The sequence below is a fragment of the Athene noctua genome, unplaced genomic scaffold (assembly GCF_965140245.1).
Source record: "Athene noctua unplaced genomic scaffold, bAthNoc1.hap1.1 HAP1_HAP1_scaffold_31, whole genome shotgun sequence".
Classification (NCBI taxonomy): Eukaryota; Metazoa; Chordata; class Aves; order Strigiformes; family Strigidae; genus Athene; species Athene noctua.
In genome coordinates, this window is record NW_027437536.1 from 1757980 (window position 1) to 1779863 (window position 21884).

Consider the following 21884-nt stretch of genomic DNA (forward strand, 5'->3'; position numbering starts at 1 on the left):
TGTACATACAGAAACAAAGGGGTTTGGATTCAGTAAAATGAACACAAAAGGGGCAAACACACACACAGGAACAAAGGCAAGGGTACGTACCCACACACACACACCCCCAGTAAACAGAGAAAGAATGGGTCAAATAGAAGCTGGCTCAAAGAAAATTTCCCTCTCGAGTTTAGAGCAAATACTCCCAATGCCTTGGCATTCCTCAAAGGGCAATAATTGAGACTCGAGCGGGCGGACTTCGCCCCGGCCTTCCGTCTGGAGCAGACGACACCTTAAGGGTTTTGGTACCCGAGAGGCTCCCAGCTCAGGGGAGATGCTGGTCACAGGCCGCTGCGATCCAGGAGAGCTCAAAGGGCCTCTCTGGTGGTCGCAGTTTGTAGGATCCAAGATAATTGACTTTTGTCAAATGCTATCTGGTGCCTTCCGGCAGTTGCACAAAAATTTGATGACCATGCAACCCTGTTATTGTTCCATCTGATCACATCCCAGGCACAGGGGTGCCAGGCCATCAGGAGATGATGGGCCATTATCACCCTTTCCCAGCAATAGGGAGGGCAGGAGCCAGGCTCCTTAAGGGGGGCCTTAACATTAGCAGTGCTTATCTCCACAGACTGGTGTATAGCTCGGGGGGATGTGGATGGAATCACACCTGCCACCAAGCAGCCCAACAAGGAGGGCAGGAGGGGTAAGAATTGCACCACCACAGGAACTGAAGGATGAAAATTTTCTGTTTCTTTTCCAAATCGCTTAAGGATCCATGGTGATCTTGTTTAACAGTGTTAGAACCCTTTGCAGCAAGAGAAGAGGCTTTGGCAACTCTGAGAAAAAGTTTCACAGGCAACATAATTAACAGTAACATTAAATACAGATCAAAAGTTCAAAGTGAATTATATGTAAAATCAAGCATGAAGCAATGCTCAATCTTCATTTTAACAGTAGTTCTGCAAAAGCAATGTCAATATATTGATCACTGTGAAATACTGCTAACTACCAGCAAGTACTAGGAAACACTGAGGGGAAAGAAACCCCTAAAAATCACAAACAAAAAGCAGCTCAATTCCACATGCTGGTTTCTGCCTTCTACAACCCCCCAAGCCACGGTGTTACTGCTGAGCTACGATCCCATCTTTGCTAAGAAATTCCAAAAGCATTTCTGAATTTTTTGCTAAACCCCCCCTTAGGCTCCAAGACTGCCAGACTGCAGTGAACCTGATGTGCTCTGAGTAGGAAACACCTAGGATGTGCTGGAACAGAGATGCCACTGAAAAACACTGCAATAAAACTGTGAGCTGACTACAAAGTCGTCCAGAGTTGTAACTTTTGCCCCGGACAGAGGAGAACTCCTTAACGTGACAATCCAGTCATCATTCCCAGCCAGCCCCGTCCCAAGGCCTCCTCATCCACCCCCTCGACTCCGACAGAACTCCCCGAGCCCAGCCCTCCCTCCTCCTGAGTCACGACGGAATGATCCCTTTCCCCGGCACGACTCACTCGCATCTCAGTGACCCACCCACACTCCCGAGTCGCCTTCTGGGGCAGCAAAGAGAACGAGGGACCGCTCCGTGCCAACGAAGCGCAAAAATTACAGAGAGTGCACAGCCTGGAAATGTGGAATATTTGCTTCAGTGGCTGCCATCAACTCTACTTTACACAGCCTTTGGATGCCGTCAGCCAGCCCGTCAATACACATGAAAAACGTATATAAGGGAAGTTTTAAAAGGAACAAAATATGCCAGCGCCACTCCCGGTACCCTCTGTTCATCTGAGGATGTGTGAACGTGAGGGTGACCTCTACTCTCATGCTCACATCCCTTCTGCCCAACACAAGAAAACATCAGAGATTTCTTCAGGTGTCAGATATGAACACTGCACCTTGGAAATAACAGAAAACAGCTTATTTGGGAGCAGAGCCACGGTATCACCTGCTCTTGAGAGCAAAGCCATCCTCTGAGTGCTATTATTCGCACCCACAGAGAAGCAAAATGCCCCAGAGCCTGTTTTCAGTGTACGTCCGTATAGAAGTCTCAACTAAATAGCAAACAATATTCCTGTCTCCATTTAACTCGGGATTCTTCTGGTTTCTTAGAGACATGTGCTGCTCTAAACCAAAGCAAAGGCCATGGGCAGAGAAACGGCTGGATAGTACACCCCCTCAGCAGATGCTTTTGCTGCATCCAGACAATTTAATCCAAGACCGCATGGCAAACAACCCACCCCCCATTCACAGGGGAAGGGGGACAGAGAAGGCAGGAAAGTCGGTACATACAACCCCACTGCAACCACAAGGAGCAGAAGCTCCAGCACTTCTATGAACTCACCATTCTGGCTAAGTTTTGTTGAACAAACTACAGTACAAATCTGGAAAGAGTCTTTGCTGATGGTGCAGCCTCCGAGGTTCTCCATGCTCTTGCCTGTTGCAGAGCGTCCCTTTTCCTCCAGTTCTATTTTAGTGGATGGCAGACTGACATATGTCGAGGCATCCTCCAGCTTCTCGGATTCTGCCTACAGCAGTCTTTTAACTACAACATGAAACAACTTGAAAACATCTAGGAAAAAACCTTGGTAATAAGGAAATTTTATTATTGACACTGGATTTTCTTAGGTTTGCTCCAGAACCGAAGCTATCCAATGGGTCTTTAACAACAGTAATTTAGCCTGTCTGCAGATTAGAGCTGGGATGTGATAAAGGGCTGCAGAAGTAACTTTTCCCAGCCATGAAAACCCACATAATACTCACTAACAAGTGCCTTTGGAATCAGAACATCCCCAGCAAAACATATTCAAGGTTTAACGGTCAACCTGCCGAACATGCAAGTTGCACAGTACTTGCTATTTAGTTGCTGGATCTAATAGAACAGTCTATAAAACATTTTTCTGTGCAATTCCATAACAGTAATTCACTAAAAGTCAGTCAGCTGAGGCAGCTACTATAGAAAGACTAAAGTATGTCAAAATTCTACCTTGTAAACTATAAGGTCATGTTCTCCATCTCTCAAAGCTGTTCCATCATATCTCATGAGCTTCACAAATGCTAGGGCAAGTATCTTCTCAGATTTATCTTTGGCTGGTACAAAACAAAAAAAAAAGGAAGAAAAAACCAACACATAATTAAGTAATTGATACTTATACAGACAGTCCACCTGAACCTCAAAAATATGGATAACCTGTAACGAATGACCATAGCAAAAGATTCTCACATGGACAAATTGTACAAGAAATACAAAGTAAAATACTTCAGTAAGGCCTTTGACACCGTTTCCCACAGCATTCTCCTGGCAAAACTGGCTGCTCGTGGCTCGGATGGGCACACACTTTGCTGGGTAAAAACTGGCTGGACGACCGGGCCCAAAGAGCTGTGAGGAAGGGAGTTAACTCCAGTTTACCACCAGTGGCGTCCCCCAGGGCTGGGTGTTGGGGCCGCTCCTGTTTAACACCTTCACTGATGAGCTGGACGAGGGGCTCGAGTGCCCCCGCGGTCAGTTTGCAGGTGACACCCAGCCGGGTGGGGGTGTTGGTCTCTCGAGGGTGGGGAGGCTCTGCAGAGAGACCTGGCCAGGCTGGAGCCATCCCAGCTGGGGGAGTTTCACCGAGGGCAAATGCCGGGGGCTGCCCTTGGGCCACAACAGCCCCAGCAGGGCTACAGCCTGGGGGAGGAGTGGCTGGAGAGCTGCCGGTCAGAGAGGGACTGGGGGGGTTGATAATGAGCCAGAGTGTGCCCAGGGGGCCAAGAAGGCCAACGGCATCCTGGCTTGTGTCAGCACTGGCTTGGCCAGCAGGGACAGGGAAGGGATCTGAGCCCTGGGCTCGGCACTGGTGAGGCCGCCCCTCGATGAGCGGGTTCAGTTTTGGGCCCCTCACCCCAAAAAGGCCATTGAATGACTCGAGCGTGGCCAGAGAAGGGCAACGGAGCTGGGGCAGGGTCTGGAGCACAGGTCTGCTGGGGAGCGGCTGGGGGAACTGGGGGGGTTCAGTCTGGAGAAGAGGAGGCTGAGGGGAGACCTTATCACCGTCTACAACTCCCTGAAGGGAAGCTGCAGAATGCTGGGGATGAGCCTCTTTAGCCTAGTAGTAGGTGCCAGGACAAGAGGGAATGGCCTCACGTTGTGCCAGGGAAGGTTTAGACTAGATGTCAGGAAGTATTTCTTTACAGAACAGGTTGTTGGGTGTTGGAATGGGCTGCCCAGGGAGGTGGTGGAGTCCCCATCCCTGGAGGGGTTGAAGAGTCGGGTCGATTTAGCGCTTAAGGATCTGCTGTAGGTGGGAACTGTCAGTGCTGGGTGAACGGTTGGACTAGATGATCTTCAGGGTCCTTTCCAACCTAGATGATTCTGTGATTCTGTGACTCTGTAATACCTTTCCCACTATGAATCAGTGGGCGGGAGAGTGAAAGAGACCGAGACATATCACAGAGCAGACAAAGAGGAGATAGAAGACGATGTGTGGAGGGGACGGGAACAATGAAAGAAGGGGGAGAAAATAAAATGAGAGAAAGAGGGATCAGATCTCACAGAGAGATGGAGAGCCGAGCATCTGGACAACACTGCAGTGACATGGGAGTGCTGGGCACCACCCAGCTCTGAACCCAGCAGGTCCTGGGGCCAGACTGCACCCAGGGGTGCTGGCACCCCCCAGACCCAATGCCACAGCCCCAGCATGGCTGGCACAGGAGACACAGACAGGACAGACGTCCCTTGCAGGAGACGCACAGACAGCAAACGCACGTCCCACTCCCCGAGGACTCAGACAAGCCCAGCTGGGGCACTCTGTGATGACCCATGACTGCCACTGAACATCTCTGTCCCCTCCTCGAGCAGCCAAGGGACAAAATAAAGGTCAGCGTTTAGATCTGAGGGGTAGCCCTGCCCCATGCACTGCATGGATCTGGGATGGGGGCAGCACCTGAGAGGCACCCGGCACCCTGGACAGATCCCAAACCATGGGGCACCCACCATGCCAGGACAGGCCCTGGCACAGCACCCAGGTCCAGCCAAGGCTGCACGAGGTCGGAGCCCTGGCCGGGCTGGCACCACTTGGCCAAGACTGGCAGCTCTAAGGCAAGGTCGGAGCAGAAGTGTCTGTGCTGGGCAGCAGGGGCCATCCAGAGAGGACAAACACCGTGACGCGTGGCCAGAGGGTGGCCTTCTCCCCCACCCACAGGCCCCAGCTATGCCCTGGCACTGGGGAAATGCTTTTCCTGCTGGTGGGGGACTTGGGGGTGCCAGGCTGCCTCTGGGCACCCACGGCTGCTCTTCACCTGCAAACCATGGGAGGAAAAATCCCTTCCCTCCCACCCATCCCTCCCACCCCTCTGCGAGCCTGGATGGGACCCCCAACCCCGCCAGGATGGAGGCAGGATGGGGCCCTGGCCATGGGCCAGCCAAGCCCGGGTGGGGGGCCCGGGTGGGGGGTCAGGGCAGTGCATCCTACCCTGCCAAGCCTGGGTCTGCACAAAGGTTTTGAGAGGAGGTCAGTGGCCTGGGTGTAGAGGGACAGGGCGCAGCACAGCGATTGCCGGTCAGAGCTCTTCTCCAGGAACGTCTTCTTCAGTCCCACACCACCAGCATGGAAGTGTTGCTGGAAGGGAGGAAGACAGCTGCAGGGACCTCAGCAGCTCTGCTGGAGCCCCCGCGCTGCTTCCCCAGGCCTGTGCCTCAGGGCTAGAGCCCTCAGGGACACCCCTTCGTACCCCAGAGTACCCTCACCTTGCTGCTGTCCAGTGCCAGCTCCACCACTGCACATGGCTGTGGGGTCAGGCTCTTGGCTTCCCCCCACACCATGTGGTCCTGCAAGGCACAAATCCTGCTCTCAGCACAGGACCTGGGCCCCATTCCCCTTGCTCCAGCCGCATCATCAAACAAGCACTGGTGGGGTCCCTGCGACAGTGCCAGTGCCAGCCTGCAAAGTGTCACCCGCCCTGGCACAGGGAGGAGCTCAGACTGCCCGGCCCCCCCAGCCCAGCCTCCCGGCCCTCACCTCAGCTTGGAGAGCTGCCCCAGCTCCTTACCTGTGTTGAAAATCATCTGCGAGCCCTGCAGAGAGCAGACAGGAATGACCCCCGTGAGCAGCTGGGCTGGGGTGACATGGCCAGGCTGGGCACATGGTGCCAGGAGCTCGCTGCAGCTCTGGGGGCTCCCCTGGACCGTCAGGCTCCCGGGGGCCAGGGAGGTGCTCCTCAGAGAGACCCGGGGCCGCTGGCCATGCCGTGGTGGTACGGGGCTGGCAGCCCCTGTCCCAGCCACTGAGCAAAGGGGCTGGGGGCTTGGGGCCCCCAAGGCAGGACATCACCCTGGCACCAGGGACCTCACACCCTGATCAGCACAAGCAGCTTGGCCCAAGGGTCCCATCCTGCTCCCTGTGGTGTCCAAGCTCCCGCTTCTGCATCCAGCAGAGCCCGGCACGGCCCTGGCACCGCACGGACAGTCACAGGACATGGGGCGGGGGAGCAGAGAGCGAGCGCAGGGGGACAGTGGGCACGGGCAGGATGTGGCACGGTCCCTCTGCACCCCACGGTGCTGGCAGCCCAGCCCTGCCGGCCCCTGCCCAGTCCCAGCCCCAGGGAGGGTCCCAGCCCCTCTGTGCCCCAGGGAACACCGTGGATGGGAGCCCCTGGCTGCCTTCGCCTGCCCTGGGCCATGCCACCCCCATGGGCAGGGGACATGGAGCCATTCCTTGGGGCCACTGGCATGGCTCACTGGGAACGCAGCCCCACGGCACAGGCAGGTCCCACTCACCTCCCTGGTCTGGCAACCACTTACCAGGCTGAGCTCAAGCTTCCCTTCTGTGTGCAACGTCCAACTGGGTAAAACTGGGGCCCAGTGGGGAAGAGCCAGCAATTCCCACCTCCTTCACCAGTGGCTCCAGTCCTTCCCAACAGTGAGAAACCCCAGCAACTATCTCACTAACCTTTACCTTTTGCAGAGGCCTGGCCCACCCATGCCCTCACTTTGTAACCCCCCATTAACCCTTTATAGGCTCCCCCCAAGTTCTGTCCTGTTAATCTTTCCCTTGCTCTCCCCATCTCCCCCAGCCAGTGAACAGACTGGGAGCTGGGGACACTGGTGTCACCCAAACGCACAACAGGACAACAATTACTGAGCTGAGACCCCACAGCCCCAGAAAAGTGACAGGTGTGGCTGGCTCAGAGCCCTTGGTGTCACCCTTCCCCACTTGACCCTGAGGGAACAGCTGCCCCGGGAAGCCTCAGGGTGCACGGCTACGTGTGGGGAGGACAGACCCACAGCGATGCGATACGGAGCCTGTAGGCAACCTCCCTCTGAGGAGGGACCATTCCCTGGGCTTTGCTCTGCTTCCCCAGAGCCTGTTCAGCCCCCGAGCAAGGGAGAGTTCAGCCCTGCTGCTGGGATGTGCCCTCCCATCCCCACAAAGCCAGTCCCTGCTCCCCAGACAACCCCAGCCCCGCAGCAAGGACGACGTGCGGTGGCTCCCCACACTCTGAGCGCCTCCTGAGTCACCCCCTGGCACAGGGGCTGTGCCCACAGCTGGTGCTGATGAGCACAGCATGGGCTGCTGCCCCCGCTCAGGGGCAAGGATCGAGAGGAAGGGACCAGCGGTGTCCTCTCTTGGTGCCACATGGAGTGACAGGAAGATCCTTTGGCAAAGCCAGCCGAGAGGGTGCTGGGCTGTGCTGGGCACCTGGGTCAAGCATGACCTTTCTATCCCTTCCCTGGCCATGAGCTGGGGGCAGGTTTGGGGACGTCACCGAAGTTCCCCCCCCCCAGCAGCCAGCGAGGGCACCTGGCCAGCAATGTCCCACACTGGCCCCGACCAGCCACCTCTCAGCTCCAGGGTCCCTGTCGCTGGTCCCCCTCCCCATCATTCACCATCCAGCCAGTCAGCAGGACAATTGTCTTCTCCGTCGTGTTCATCACCAGCTTCCAGAGCCCCTTCAGCACCCACTTCAGCACCATCTGCTCGCAGATCTTGGCGGAGCGTCAGGCTGCAGCGAGGGGATGGAGCTGAAAGTCCCGGCACAGCACCCTGCTGCCACCCCTTGAGCGGTCACCCTGACCCTGGAGGTCCCCCAGACTCCTGGGGGGGGCCCGGGGCATTGGGGAGGGGAGGGTGTGTCCCCGTTGCCCCCACACTCTCTTGCTGTCCAGGAGGTCCATGACGGGCTGCAGGACATTGTCAGCAGCTGATGACTGACTCACACCGCTTTGCTGAAGGGGGAAGAGCAAACGCCGCCGCCCTGTGCGCCAGCTCCGTTCATTGCCCCTGTTTACATCAGTTCCGTTTCACTTTTGCATCCCACTGACCTCCAGGCTGTGCCTGTTTATTGCTCACACGCTCACCAGACTCTGCAGGGGGTGTTTTTTGCTGCTGTTTTTCACAAAACACGGTGTTACACAACACTGCCGCAGTTTCCCAAAATTATTCTTCTAGCCTCAAGGTCAGTTCACCTTTTGGTAACCACTAGTTCTTAATTCCCACAGTGGGGAAACCTGGGGTGACCCAAGAGGACACTGGGGACCACAGGGGAACAGGTGACAACCAGACAGGTTGTGGGGCGCTCCGTTAGCCCTAACGAGGCTGGGGGAGGGCCTTGGGGACATCCCTGTCACCACTGCCACCCCCATTTCCCACCAGCAGGTCAAGTCACACACTCCATGGTGCCCGCTGGGGCGCCGTCCCCTGCCGCCTGGCCATCAGCCCCAGCAGTGTCTTCCTCATGTCCAGCAGCAAGTGTCCCTGTCCCCAACCCTGTCCCCGCCCCTGCCGCTCATCTGGGAAACGAGAGCGTCAGGTCTCAGGCTCCTCGGCCACCGCTCCCACCGCCCTGTCCCCATCCCCTCCCCGCTGTCACCCCCCTGGGGTGACCAAGGGGACCTGAAAGCCCCCTTCTGCTCCCCAAATATCTGTATCTGCCCCCCCCCCTTTTATGTGTCCTCCAACCGCAAGATCCTCCATGAGGCTCCGCAAACTCTCACGTCCCCTCCCCACCACCAGCCGGGCTGCACCCACCGCCATCACACCCCACGGATGCCTGGGTCCCTCCTGGACACCTGCGTCCCTTGGGGTGGGGGGCAGGGAGGGGTCCCAGGGGGCAGGGTGTCCCTGAGCCCCCCTATCCCAGCAGGCACCTGCTACTCTCTGTGGGTGTTGGCTCAGGTCTCCAGGCCCAGGAAGAATTGAGGGGGTCCAGACACCCCCGCTCCCCAATAAAAGGGTCCTATGAAGCTGTCAGCCTTGTTGGGGACACCAGGGACATGGGGGGGACACTTGGGACACACACGAAACACATGGAAGGACAAGGGTCAGAGACACAGAAAGGATTTTATTGTTCAACTCGGCAAGCCCCCATCTGGGACAGCCACTGCCCTGGCGGGGCCACAGGTGGCCACAGGTGTCCTTGTCCGCTGCATGGCAGGACCAGCCCCTCCCGGGAATAAATTGTTTGGGGTTAAAACCCCCAGGAACAGGGACAAGGACAGCGATGGGGATAGGGGTGGGGACAGGGACCAGGACAGAGAAGGAATGGGGACAAGAACAGGGGTTGGGACAGGGATATGGGGACAAGAACAGGGACGGGATGAGGACAGGGATATGGGGACAAGAACAGGGGTGAGGACAGGGATATGGGGACAAGAACAGGGATGGGATGAGGACAGGGATATGGGGACAAGAACAGGGTGGGGACAGGGACAGGATGGGGACAGGAGGGGACATCAGGGTGGCAGAGGGCTCCCCCCAAGCGTGCCAGCGCAGGCAGCCAGTGGCAGCTGGAGGGGCGCAGGGGGGTTGATGTCGTCATCATCCTCATCCCCGTCCAGCTCTGTCACCCGGTTGTTCAGATGGTTGAACCGCTGGGCCCACAGGCTGTGGGGGACAGAGGGGACACTGTGAGGGACCCCAGCGTCCAGAAGGGGGAACTCCCAGGTGTCTGGGGTGGACACCCAGGCATCTGGGCACCCAGTATGAACCAGGATGTACCGGTATGAGTGGCGCTCATCGGGGCTGAGGCTGTGCCAGAGCTGCGCCAGCTCCCGCGTGACCGCAGAGGAGGCCACTCCTGGGTAGGCTCTGGCACCATTGTCGGGGGTGTCACCACCTCAGGACACCCCTCCGCCAGTCCCCGTGTTCCCCCACAGAGCTCATATGCCCCTTGGCTGTCCCCATCCTCCTGGGGTCCCCATGTTGTCCCAGGGTCCCCATATACCCCCTCCTCCCTGGGGTCTCCATCCTCCTGGGGTCCCCATGTCCTCCCTGGGGTCCCCATGTCCTCTGTGGGGTCCCCACACACTCCTTCTCCCCTGAGGTCTCCAACTTCCTGGGCCCCCATGTTGTCCCCAGGGTCCCCATGTCCTCCCTGGGGTCTCCATCCTCCTGGGTACCCATATTGTTCCCACATCCCTCTTCTCAGGTCCCCATGTCCCTAGAGTCCCCATGTTGTCCCCAGGGTGCCCATGTCCCCCCCAGGGTCCCCGTGTCTCCACCTCATGTAGTTTCTCCGGTTGATGCGGCAGAACATGATGAACCCATTTATACATCTCTTCTTGGGGCGGAGGGGGACACCCTGTCCCTGTGTGCGCGGTGACCCCCCCATCTCCACAGCCACCCTGGGGGTCACCGGGCTGCCACTGGCCGCTGCCTCCTGCGATGCCACTGCTGGGGCCTGCGGGGACAGTTGTGTCCCCTAGGGGTGACACTGGGAGGGGTGACATCGGAGGAGGAGAGGTGACACTGGTGGGCTGACAGTCCCTACCTGCGGGCCGAGATAGACGTCTGCGAAGAGATCTGGGGGGGGATGGTGACACTGAACTGGGGGGGCACAGACACATTGTCACACCCCCCCCGGCCCCCGCAAACCTACCTTGTAGCACTTCATCAGGGGGCCCCGGGGGGGGGTGGCGAGGCCAGCAAGGAGGGGCTGAGCCCCAGCAGCCCCTCCCGCTCCGGAGAGGGGCTCAGGGAAGCCCCCCCTTCCCAGTCCAGTGCCTCCCAGCAGGGCCCAGTAAGGCCCATCCAGGGGTCACTGCCCCCCCTCATCTCCTTTTCTTCTTCCTCCTCGTAAGGCACCAGCTGCTGCTTGGGGGGGCTGAGGGGGGCAAGGAGGGGGTCAGCACCTGGCAGTGCCCCCATCCATTTGCCCCCCGCCCATCACCTACCTCCATGTGCCTCTAGTGCTCGGTCCCGCCTCCGTACTGTCACTGTCACTGTCACTGGGGTTGCCTGTGGAGATAGGGGGGCTGTCACTGGGGGGGCAGTCCCCCAATGCGGAGGGGCTTAGGGGTGGCCCTTGAAGTGGGGGTGGGTGGGAAAGGAGGAGGTCGGGGGGGGCTCAACGAGTAGAGGGTCCCAGGGAGGGTACTCAAAAATTTGGGGTGGGGGGTCAGGGAGTGTGTCCCTGGATGTGGGGGGGATCTCCATTACCTGCATCACCCTGGAGGACACTCAGGATTCCCTGCAGGTACTGGATGTACCCCAGGACATTCTCTAGTATCTGCACCTGGGGAGGGGAGTCCGGGAGGTCCAGATGGGTGTGGGGGTGAAGCTCCCCTCAGCCCCCAGGGCCCCCGCTAGATCTCCCAAGCACCCAGATGACCCCCAGCACGCAGATCCCCACCCCAGTCTCCCCCTGGCGCCCTGCCCCCCATCAGCCCTCTCTGAGACCCCTCCCCAGCACTCAGGATCCTCCCACAGACCTCCCTGACACCCTGCCCTCCCCCCTAACACCACAGTGTGTCCCCCCTATGAAGGGTGACCCCCCTGTACCTCGGTGTGGGGTCCCCCATCACCACGGGGCCATGGCACCATCTGTTCCAGGTCCAGGAGCAGCGAGCGCCAGTTCTGGCGAGGGCGCCTGGGGGGGAACACCACAGGGAGGGACGAAAAAGGGTGACATGGGGGGGCACACATGGGGGGAAAACGGGGGGGCATGGGGGGCTGCACCGATGGGAGGTACATAGTGTGGACACTGGGGAGCCATGGGAGTTCACAGGGGGCATGGGAGGACATCAGGGGAACACCGAAGGGGGGGACACTGGAGGGGAGGCGACACAGGGGGGCACAGGATGGAAACACCGAGTCCCATTGCGGGGAGGCGGGGGGGGGGGGGCACCAGGAGAGGAAGAGAGGAAGAGGTGACACCACAGGGCACGGTGAGGGACGGCTGGAGGGGCACTGTGGGGACAGCCAGGGGGTGGGGGTTGACACGCGGCAGGGTGTGGTGCCTCCCCTTCCCCCTCACCGGCGGCTGCCAGTCTGATTCGGGTCCTGGGTGCTGCCCCCCTGCTGCGACATCTGCTGGGGAGGGGCAAATGTTGGGGTCAAACGGCCTCGGGGCGTCAGACCAGGGGGGGAGGGCACATTGCCGGGGGTCCAGGGTGAGAGGAGGGATCAGACCCGGGGTGGGGGCAGAAATCACAGGGGGCTCCAGGCCCAGGGGGGCTCCCAATTCAAGAGGAGGGCTGAGAGCCTTGAGGGGGCCAGGCCCAGGGATGAGGGGGGCCAGGCCCGGGAGGGGCAGGCCCAGACCCGGGGTAGGGCAGACCCAGGCCCAGGTGGAGCAGGCCCAGGCCGGGTGGGGCAGGCTGAGGCCGGGTGGGGCAGGCCCAGGCCCGGGTGGGGCAGGCCCAGGCCGGGTGGGGCAGGCCCAGGCCCGGGAGGGGCAGGCCCAGGCCCAGGCCCAGGCCCAGGCCCGGGAATCCCGCCCTCACACCTCTCCTGCGCTCCGCTGGCACCAGCCCGCGGTGGGGCGTGTCCTGCGCCAGGGGGCGTGGCCAGTCCCACGCAAGCCGCTGCTCCGGTTGGACGAGGCCGCCGGGGGGGCGGGGCCTGCACGGGGGCAAGGTCCGGTGGGATGCTCGGTGGGATGTGGGCACGTCGGGGGCGGGGCCAGCAGCAGCCGCCTCTCGCTCTCATTGGCTGTTCTCCCCCCCCACGGCGCCTCGTTTTTCCCGCCGCCTGGAACCGGGTCTGAGAGACCGCGGGGACGGGCAGTGGGCCCCGGGAGCAGCGGGTCGGCCCGGGGGAGCTTGAACAACCCCGGCGGGTGGATCGGACCCGGGAGGCCACGGAGGGTGACACCCGGTAGTGCCGAACCAGCTCTATTGCCCCAGGGTGGGTGAGCACAGGCCTGGAGGGGGATCACTCCTCTGGGGGGGCCCAGAGCTGGGGAGCGGGGCTGGGCCTGAGGGGACACCGGGGAGCTGCGGCGAGCAGGGGGACACCGGGAGGAGACTGACTGAGGGGGACTGGGAGAAACCGGGGGGTCCTGGGGGATCAGGCAGGACCAGGGGGAACCCAGCAAGATTTTGGGGACCCAGGGCGACCCAGCAGCACTAGAGGGACATGGGGGCACCCCAGCAGGGACACAACAGGGGGACTCGGAGGGACAGTGAGGACCCTGGAAAGGAACACACAGGATCAGGGGGACACTGGGTCACACCAGGGCAAGACATGGGGATCCCAGGGGGAGCTGGGAGACCCTGCAACACACTGGGGACATGGGGTGACTGGTGGGGACATTGGGGGCCATGAGGTGACCAAGGGGGGCACTGGGGACCCCGAGGGGAATGATCAGGATGAGGGAGATCATGGGGCACACGAGGGTTACCCAGGCAGACCCCAGAGGACACCTTAAGCTGACTCAGGGTGATACTGGACATCCCAGAGGTCCAAGAGAGCATTTTGGGGATCCTGGAGTGACCCAAAGGGACACTGGGGACTGTGGGGAGGCCCTGGGGTGACCCAAGAGGACACTGGGGACTGTGGGGAGGCCCTGGGGTGACCCAAGAGGACACTGGGGACCACAGGGGAACAGGTGACAACCAGACAGGGTGTGGGGCGCTTCATTAGCCCTAACGAAGCTGGAGGAGGGTCTTGGGGACATCCCTGTCACGGCTGCCCCTCCCATTTCCCCCCGCCAGGTCAAGTTGCACACTCCACACAAGTCAAACACAAGCAAAGGAGTGCCTCTGCTTCCCCCCCACCCTGTGATGCGAGCCTGAGGAGCCAGCTGGGCTCTGAGGGAAAGCACTGGGCCAGAGAGCCCAGCACCTGGGTGACACGTCACCGCCACTCACACAAAAGTGACCATGCGGAAGCTGCTGGGCCAGGCAAGGATGAGGGTCCCGCAGCAGTCCAGGCCCAGCGGTGTCTCTTCCTCTGCACATCCGCACGCTGCCTTCTCCCTGCACAGCACCTGGAGCTCACTGAGACACACCCTGTGCTGCAGCCAGAAGCTGGTGCCACACCTGCAGCCAGGAAGAGCAGGGGCTGATGGTGAGGTTGCCTTCGGTGGGGGCAACTATGGCAATCCTCCTTGGGAGAGCCTCTGCACCCAGACAACCCTGGGAAGGGTGGCTCAGAGTTGCTGGTTGCACAAATCAGCAACATCCTGGCCAGGGAGACACCCTGACTCTTACAGCCCTGGTTTCTGACCGCCTGACCCTCCCAAGGAAACCTCCCTGCGACGTTCTTGGACACTGGACGAAAGGCAAGCCTGTGAGGGCTTTGTGAGGTATTTCCTGAGGGCTGGTATTGGAGGCAGGAGTTGGGAAGAAAGAGTACTGCCATCTTCTCCTCTTACCTGCGCTTGGCAATAGCAAGGGCGTCTTGGAAAACCAGGAGGTGTCTCCTTCTCGTCCTCCCATGCCAGGTCACCTCCATGCAGTCACAGCGGAGCAGCTTGGAATGCCGTTGGGTCACGAGGACACCCAGCTGGCTGCCACCAGAGCTGCCCCGGCAAAGACACAGTGTGGACATAAGACACGGGGCTCTGCCGGGAACCGGCCATGCCTGGTGCCACAGAGACAGAGCGGGTACGCACCGGGAGAAGCAGGAGGTCAGCTGGCCCATCCTGCTGCGGCCAGGCAGACACCTGTGCTGCGGAAGTGCTCAGCAAGGGGAAGAGCAAGGCCCCGCAGAGCCTTCTGAGGCTGGCAGGCCATGTCCCTGTGCCAGGGCAGTGCTGCTCCCATCGGAGCCCATCTCTCCCCAGCACTGCCCATGCCAGCACAGCGCCACATTGGGAGGCACTGGTGGCCCTTTGTGATGCGTGGGTGGTCATGCCCAGGGCGGGGGACAAAGAGCCGCTCCTTGCAAACAAAAGGAACTACATCCAAGCTAAGGGTCCTGAACAAGGCAGGCAGCTGCTGGCAGGAGTGACCTTGGAGCCAAGAGAGACACTTCGTGCCTGACTCCTGCCAGCTGAGCCAAAGCTTCCAAAAGGCAACCTCAGGTACCTCGGCTCCTACTACCTCCACCTCTCCACACATGATGATGTCCAGTCCTTCCATCTGGTCCCCCGTACTGGACCCAGGGCTCAGGCCAGACTTGGAGAGACTCGGGGGTGGAGAAAAATGAGTAACAGTCTGGATTTCCTGCTCCAAACAGGCTGTGGATGGACAATCCTCAGCAGCAAGGTGCTGTGGTTAAGGAAGACACAATACCCGTGAGCCAAGGTCACAGGCAAGCACACCTGTGTCACCCCAACAGTCCCACCAAACCTCTTAGACTCCTCCAGTGCCTTTGGTGACACAGCCCATTTCTCTGCTTGGGTGGGTCACAAACCTCCTGTCCCAGGGCACAAGCGTCACACCACAGGCCCAGCATCCTCTACAGCAGCTACCCAAAATGTTTTGTTGACATTGGAGGCATGTCCGTGCCCAAGAACATAAGCAACCCAGGAATCCAGGACCAAAAAGCCCAGATTTTGTCCCTAAAAATAACACACCTTAATGCTATCCCCCCTACACTCTGCCATCCCGTAACCCTAACACCCCATAACCCCAGCTCACTGTAAGCCTACGCCCCCATAACCCTGGCACCCAGTAACACTGGCTCTCCCTAAAACTACTGTGTGATAACCCTGGAAAACCATTACCCCAGCACTGCATAACCCCAGAACCCCAACCACCACGAGGCCCCGAGAACAAAGGCAATCAGCAGCTGCTAGCCCTGACCAGCCAAGAAGCCCAGTTTTCATTGGGCGGGTGTGCGAGTGTCAGCCCTGCGCGGCCGTGGGAGATTCAACATGTTAAGAGGCAAATCGACATCGGCCACCCAGCTCTGCGCAGGCCTGGGGAAGCAGCGAGGCTTTGAGGGGAAACAGGCCTTGGAAGGAAGATAAGAAACTGGAACCTGCTGGCCTTCTTTCTGTCTTTCCTGACTGAATAATCGCAATGATGAACAAGGCAGCCTGCTGAGTTCCTAACAAAGTTCCTGACGGGAAGCTGCTACAAATATACTTGAAATTGCTAACGTACAGAGACCTGTAAAATAGGACTTTTAGTTTTAACGTCAGACATCTTTTGTGGTTTACCAGCTTGTATTTGTCCTGTATTTTACTGTAATGTATGGAATTTCATTTATACATTTTCCTAACTACCCTCTGTAGTCATTACCCAGTCACCCACTTGTAAGATGTTTTGAAACCTTTAACTCCTTGCCTAGTAAAGATAAGACAGACCTGGGACACTCTGAGAAACTCCCCGAGTTCATCCCTGGTAGCAGGATCCTCAAGAAAACAAAGGGCCTAAGAAGACGCCAGTGTCACAAGTGCTGAGAGCTGGAACAAACGAGCTGAAGGAGGGATGAAGTAACTCCGTGACCAGAGATGGACACGAGAGACCTAAGGTTCACTAAGGGACAGTGAGAGAAAGGCCGTGGGGACCCCTAAGGAGGGGAGAAGACCCTGACTCTGTTTTTACTATGTAAATGAGTTCTAAGAAGCCATTAGCATCAGACTGCCTTTTCCAAGAGATCTGGTGCCGATGAGTGATTTTGTGTGTATTAGTCAGAGAGGTTTGTTAGTAAGCGGGCACTTGTAGTGGAGTGATCCCCAGCACTGTGAAAAGGAACCCTGTGAGCGGTTCTTCGCAGTCCTGACTGGGGAGTGAAGCTCTTTGTTTCAGGGTTTTTGTAATTTTCCAAACTGACAATGAATTTTAAACCCCATTATTTACCTGTTTTACTACCAACAACCTGTCCCCCACCCCCACCCCAACAGGATTTTTCCAAACAGATCAAAGATTTCTGTATCCTTTGGCACAATTTGTGCAAAACAAACAAAAAAAAAATTAAAAGCTGCTGCTAGGAAAGCAGGAGTTACACTTTTCTGGCCTGGCTGGGGCCTGAGCTGAGGCCTTGGGCCTGACTCCATAATTAGGGCTCTGAAATTTAAGGACGATCTTTTAACCACTCGTTGCCCACCACCAAACATAAATTTACCATTTCTGAATAACAAAACCCAGAGGTTTTTGGTTGGCATAGGCCCCAGTTGTCAGAGCAGGGCTGATATCGCTCCCCCAAGCCAAGTGATATCAGTTTTGGGGGATTGCGCCCCAAAATATGGCTCAGGGCAGTTTTTGCCCCATCCCAGTGAAATAAAAACTGGGAAAATGTTTGGCAGAGACATTTCTCCTTGGAATGCTCCTTTTCTCCCCACACCACCTTCCCCCAGGGCTGCTAAACCCCAGCCCTCTGCACCCCAAATCCTTTTGGGGCCTCTCTCCACACTGGGTGCCCCCCTGGCCCTTTTGGGTGCCCCCGATGTGCTTGGGTGCCCCTTTAGATGCCCCCCCCCCCTTTCTGGGTGCTCTCCATGTGTTCGGGTGCCCACCTGACCTTTTGGGTGCCCCTGATGTGCCTGGGTACCCCTTCAGATGCCCTGCCCAGCCCTTTTGGGTGACCCCATGTTCTTCTGTGCCCCTTTGAATGTCCCCCCAGCCCCCTCTTGGTGACCCCCCCCAGCTCCTCTGTGCCCCTTTGGGTACCCCAGCCCTCTTTGGGTACACCCCCTATCCATGCCCCTCTGGGTGCCCCCCCCAGACCCCCCCTCAGTGCCTTTTGAGCCCCCCCTGAGCCTTCTCCCTCCCTGCCACCCCCCAGGCACAGAGGCCCTGGGGTCCGTCACCCCTCATCCCCATCACCATGGGACCAGGCCCTGTCCCCTTCCCGAAAATCCCCGGGGTGTCCTTAAGGGATCCCGGCCAGCACTGGCCCCACGCCCTGAACCTGATGGGCATCCCCAGCTGCCACTGCAATGGAGGAGACGTGAGTGCCCCCGGGGGTTCCCCACACTCCCCCCAGTGCTGGCACCCCCCTAACCCTCCCGTTCCCCCCAGGGAGCCCTCAGTCAAAGCCTACGAAGCAGCCATGGTGCTGGGTGGAGTGGGGGACGCGCTGGGTTACTGGGGGGGCCGCTGGGAATATTGTACCTCGGGCCCCCAGATCCATGCCGAGCTGGCTGAACAGGGGGGGCTGGAGACCATCACCCTTGAGCCCCCCAAGTGGCCCGATGTGGCGATGACACTGTCCTCCACCTCGTGACTGCCGAGGGCCTGGCCACAGGTTTGAGGGGGTGGGGGAGATGACACGATCTCCATTGTACCCCACAAACACTGGGGAGGGTCCCCAGCAGTGTGGTGGTGGTGGTGGTCCCTGTTATACCCTGGGGCTGCATGGTAGGGGGCTGTGGTGAGGTGGGGGGTCCCCATTATACCCCTGCGCTGTATGGAGGGGACCCCATTATACCTCTGAGCTGCTTAGGGGGGGTTCTGAGGGGGTTTGGGATCCCTGTTGTACCCCTGGGCTGTATAGGGAAGTCCTGGGGGAGGTGGGGGGGTCCCCATTATACTCCTGGGCTGTATGGGAAGGGTCTCTGATGAGGTTGGGGGGGTCCTTGTTATACCTCTGAGTTGCTTAGGGGGGGTTTTGGGGGCATTCACGGGTCCCCGTTATAACCCTGGGCTGTATGGGGGGTCCTTGGGGGGAGCTTTTGGGGGTCCCTGACAGGCCCTGGAGGGGGTTTGGGGGCATCCTAGTTCCACACACCCCTCCTTTTAGGGGATCCAGGGAGGCTTCCTATTTCCCCAAAAAAATAATTGGAGGGGTCCCCATTTCCCCTCAGGGGTGGGGTGGAGGTGTCCTATTTTTCCCCCCGGTTTGTAGGAGTTTGTGTTCCCTTCCCATATTGGGTGCTGGAGGGGGCCCATTTCCCCTTCTCAATTTGGTGAGGTGCAGGGGGAGGGGGTTACTCCTTTCTCACCCAATTTGGGGTGCTCAGGAGTGTTCCTATTTCTCCTTGAGTTCTGGGGTGTTCACGGATGTTGTCCCCCTTCCCCTCCTGTATGGGGGAGGGAGGTACATGGGGCCTCACCTTCCTCTCCTATACGGGTGGCCCAAGGGGGGTTCTCACTAGCCTCCCCCTCCCCAGGCCTAGAGGGGGAACCCCTCTTACAGGAGCTGGCTCGCCGGTACGTGGCTGCCATGGGTGACATGGAGGGGCGCAAGCCGGGGCCCACCAGCATCCTGGGTGAGTGGCAGGGGGGACAGTCTGGGGGGGTTCAGGGGGTGCCAGGGGAGGGTCTCACCCCCTCCACACCCCCTACAGGCACCTCGCAGCTGCGGCCAGGGGAGCCCGAGGGCTACCGCATCCCCTTCAACCCCAGCGGCACCGGCTGCGGGGCCGCCATGCGCAGCCTGGCCATCGGCCTCAGGTGGGGACAGGGACAAGGGGGAGGGGGGGAGGACATGGGGACACACATGGGGACAGGGGGTGGGAGTATCAGAGCTGGGGGGGCATGGAATAGGTGGGGAGGGGAATGAGGGGGTGTCAGAGTTGGAGGGGACAGGGATGGGGACACCAGGCTGTCAGATCTGGGGGGGGGCGGCATGGGGACATGGGGGTGTCAGAGCTGGGTAGGGGGGACGGACACACACATGAGGGGATGGGGACATGGGGGTGACAGGGACATGGAGGTGTCAGAGGCCGGAATATGGGGACACAGAGGGGGGTTGGGACATGGGGGTGTCAGAGGTGGAGGGATGGGGACACGGAGGGGACAGGAGTGGGGAGATGGGGTGTCGGAGATGGGAGGGGGATGGGGACGTGGGGAGACGGACAAGGGGGGATGGGGACATGGGTGTGGGGCCTGGGGCGGGTGGGGAAATGGGGGTGACAGGGACATGGGGGTGTCAGAGACAGGGGGATGGGAACACAGAGGGTGATGGGGACACAGGGGTGTCAGAGCTGGAGGGGACAAAGACCAGGGACTGCCGAGATGGTGGTGCTGGAGCTGGGAGGCTGGTGACAGGGGGATGGAGACAAGGATAGCGGGGCCAAGAGTGCCAGGATGGGGATAAGGCTGGGGCTACAGGGACAGGGCAGGGGACAAGGGGAGGGACGGGGACAGGGCTGACCCCACCGCAGGTACCCCCACGCCTGGGAGCTGCCGACGCTGATCCGGGTGAGCATCGAGAGCGGGCGCATGACCCACCACCACCCCACCGGTGGGTGCCAGGCCTGGGGTGCGGGGGGGGACACGGACAGAGGACACCAGAGACCTCCTGAAACCCGTCACCTTTAGGGTACCTCGGGGCGCTGGCAGTGTCCCTCTTTGGGGCGCTGGGGGCTCGGGGGGAGCCCCCAGAGTGGTGGGGGGTTGAGCTGCTGTGGGTCCTGCCCCTCGCGTGGGACTACATGGAGGATGCCGGGGTGGCCGTGGAGGACAACGCTGCTGCCTGGCCCTTCTTCGGGGATGCCTGGCACCGGTGAGGGGGTCACTGGGAGCACTGGGAGGGGATCAGGGGGGTCACTGATGCCCGCCAGGCTCTATCCCCGTCCTGGCAACGCCTTGGTCACTGCTGATCCCAGTGCCCAGTCTGGCCACAGGACCACCAGTGCCCACCCTGAGTCCCCATGACCTCAATGTCCCTGCCAGTGCTGCCACCCTCAGCCCAGGGCCACCCCCCACTCCCAGTGACCTCAGTGTCCCTGGTGTCCCCACTGCCACCATGCCCCAATTGTACCCAATGTCCCCACAAGTACCTCGTGTCACAGGGGCTGCTGGAGAGCCACAGCCCGGTGCCCCCCGTGTCACTGCTTACCCCACTGTCACTGGTGACACCAATGACCCCAATGTTCCCAGTGACCCGTGTCCCTGGTGACTCCAGCATCTCCATGTCTCCTGTGTCCCCAATATTCCCATGTCCCTGCTGACCTGTGTCCCCAGTGACCCCAATATCCCATGACCCCAGTACCTCCAGTGACTCCAGTGTTCCCAGTGACCCCAGTGTTCCCATGACCCCAGTGTTCCTGCTGACCCCAATATCCCCAGTGACCCCAGTGTCCCCCATACCCTCAATGACCCCAGTGTCCCCATGACCCGTGTCCCATGTCCCTGCAGGTACCTGGAATCCCGAGGGCTGCTGGAGGGTTGTGGCCCGCCGCAGGTTCCAGCCCTTCTGTCACCGGTCGAGCGGGACGCAGCATACCTGGGCTGGGCACTGGAGGGGTGGCCCAGGCGCAGTGGCCACGATGCACCCATGGTGGCCCTGAAGGCCCTGCTGGCAGATGCTGGGGGGACCTGTGTGCCATGGGGTGCTGCAAGGTGGGGATAACGACTCGACGGGGACCATCACTGCTGGGTGCTGGGGATTGCGGGGAGGGGCCTGGTGTCCATCCCCCCCCGGGCTGCACTGCCGCCTCGAGCACCGTGGGAGGCTGTGGGATGCTGCCCACCGCCTCCATGCGCTGGCCTGTGGGAGACGCTGAGCCCCCGCCATGTCCCCGGTGTCACCAGCTGTCCCCCTCCTTCTGGAAAAGGTCCTGTGAGTTCCTAGGGTGGAGCAGAGACATTTGTGGGGTCCTGGAGGGGGTTGGGAGGTTCGATGGGGGGCAGAAGGTCCCTTTATGGGGTGCTGGGAGGCTCAGGAGGGTCCCTGGGGGTCAACAGGGACCTTCATGGGGTGCGGGGGGGAGCTTAAGGGAACTTCATAGGGTCCTGGGGTGCTCAGAAGGTGCCTTGGGAGACCCTGGGGGTCAGCAGGCACCTTAAAGGGGTGCTGGGGGGCTCAGGCAAGCCCCTGGGAGGCCACCGTAGCCACATCCAGGTGGCCTTTTCTCCCTCCACAATCAG

General features: G+C 59.8%; 1 long non-coding RNA gene and 1 pseudogene across 1 annotated transcript in view; one reads left to right on the forward strand and one right to left on the reverse strand.

The window, feature by feature from the left end:
- The window catches only part of LOC141974119 (uncharacterized), a 165815-nt gene that overhangs the window by 11107 nt on the left and 132824 nt on the right, over nucleotides 1–21884 (reverse strand). The window lies entirely within an intron of this gene.
- Nucleotides 18008–21655, forward strand: LOC141974154 (ADP-ribosylhydrolase ARH1-like; annotated as a pseudogene).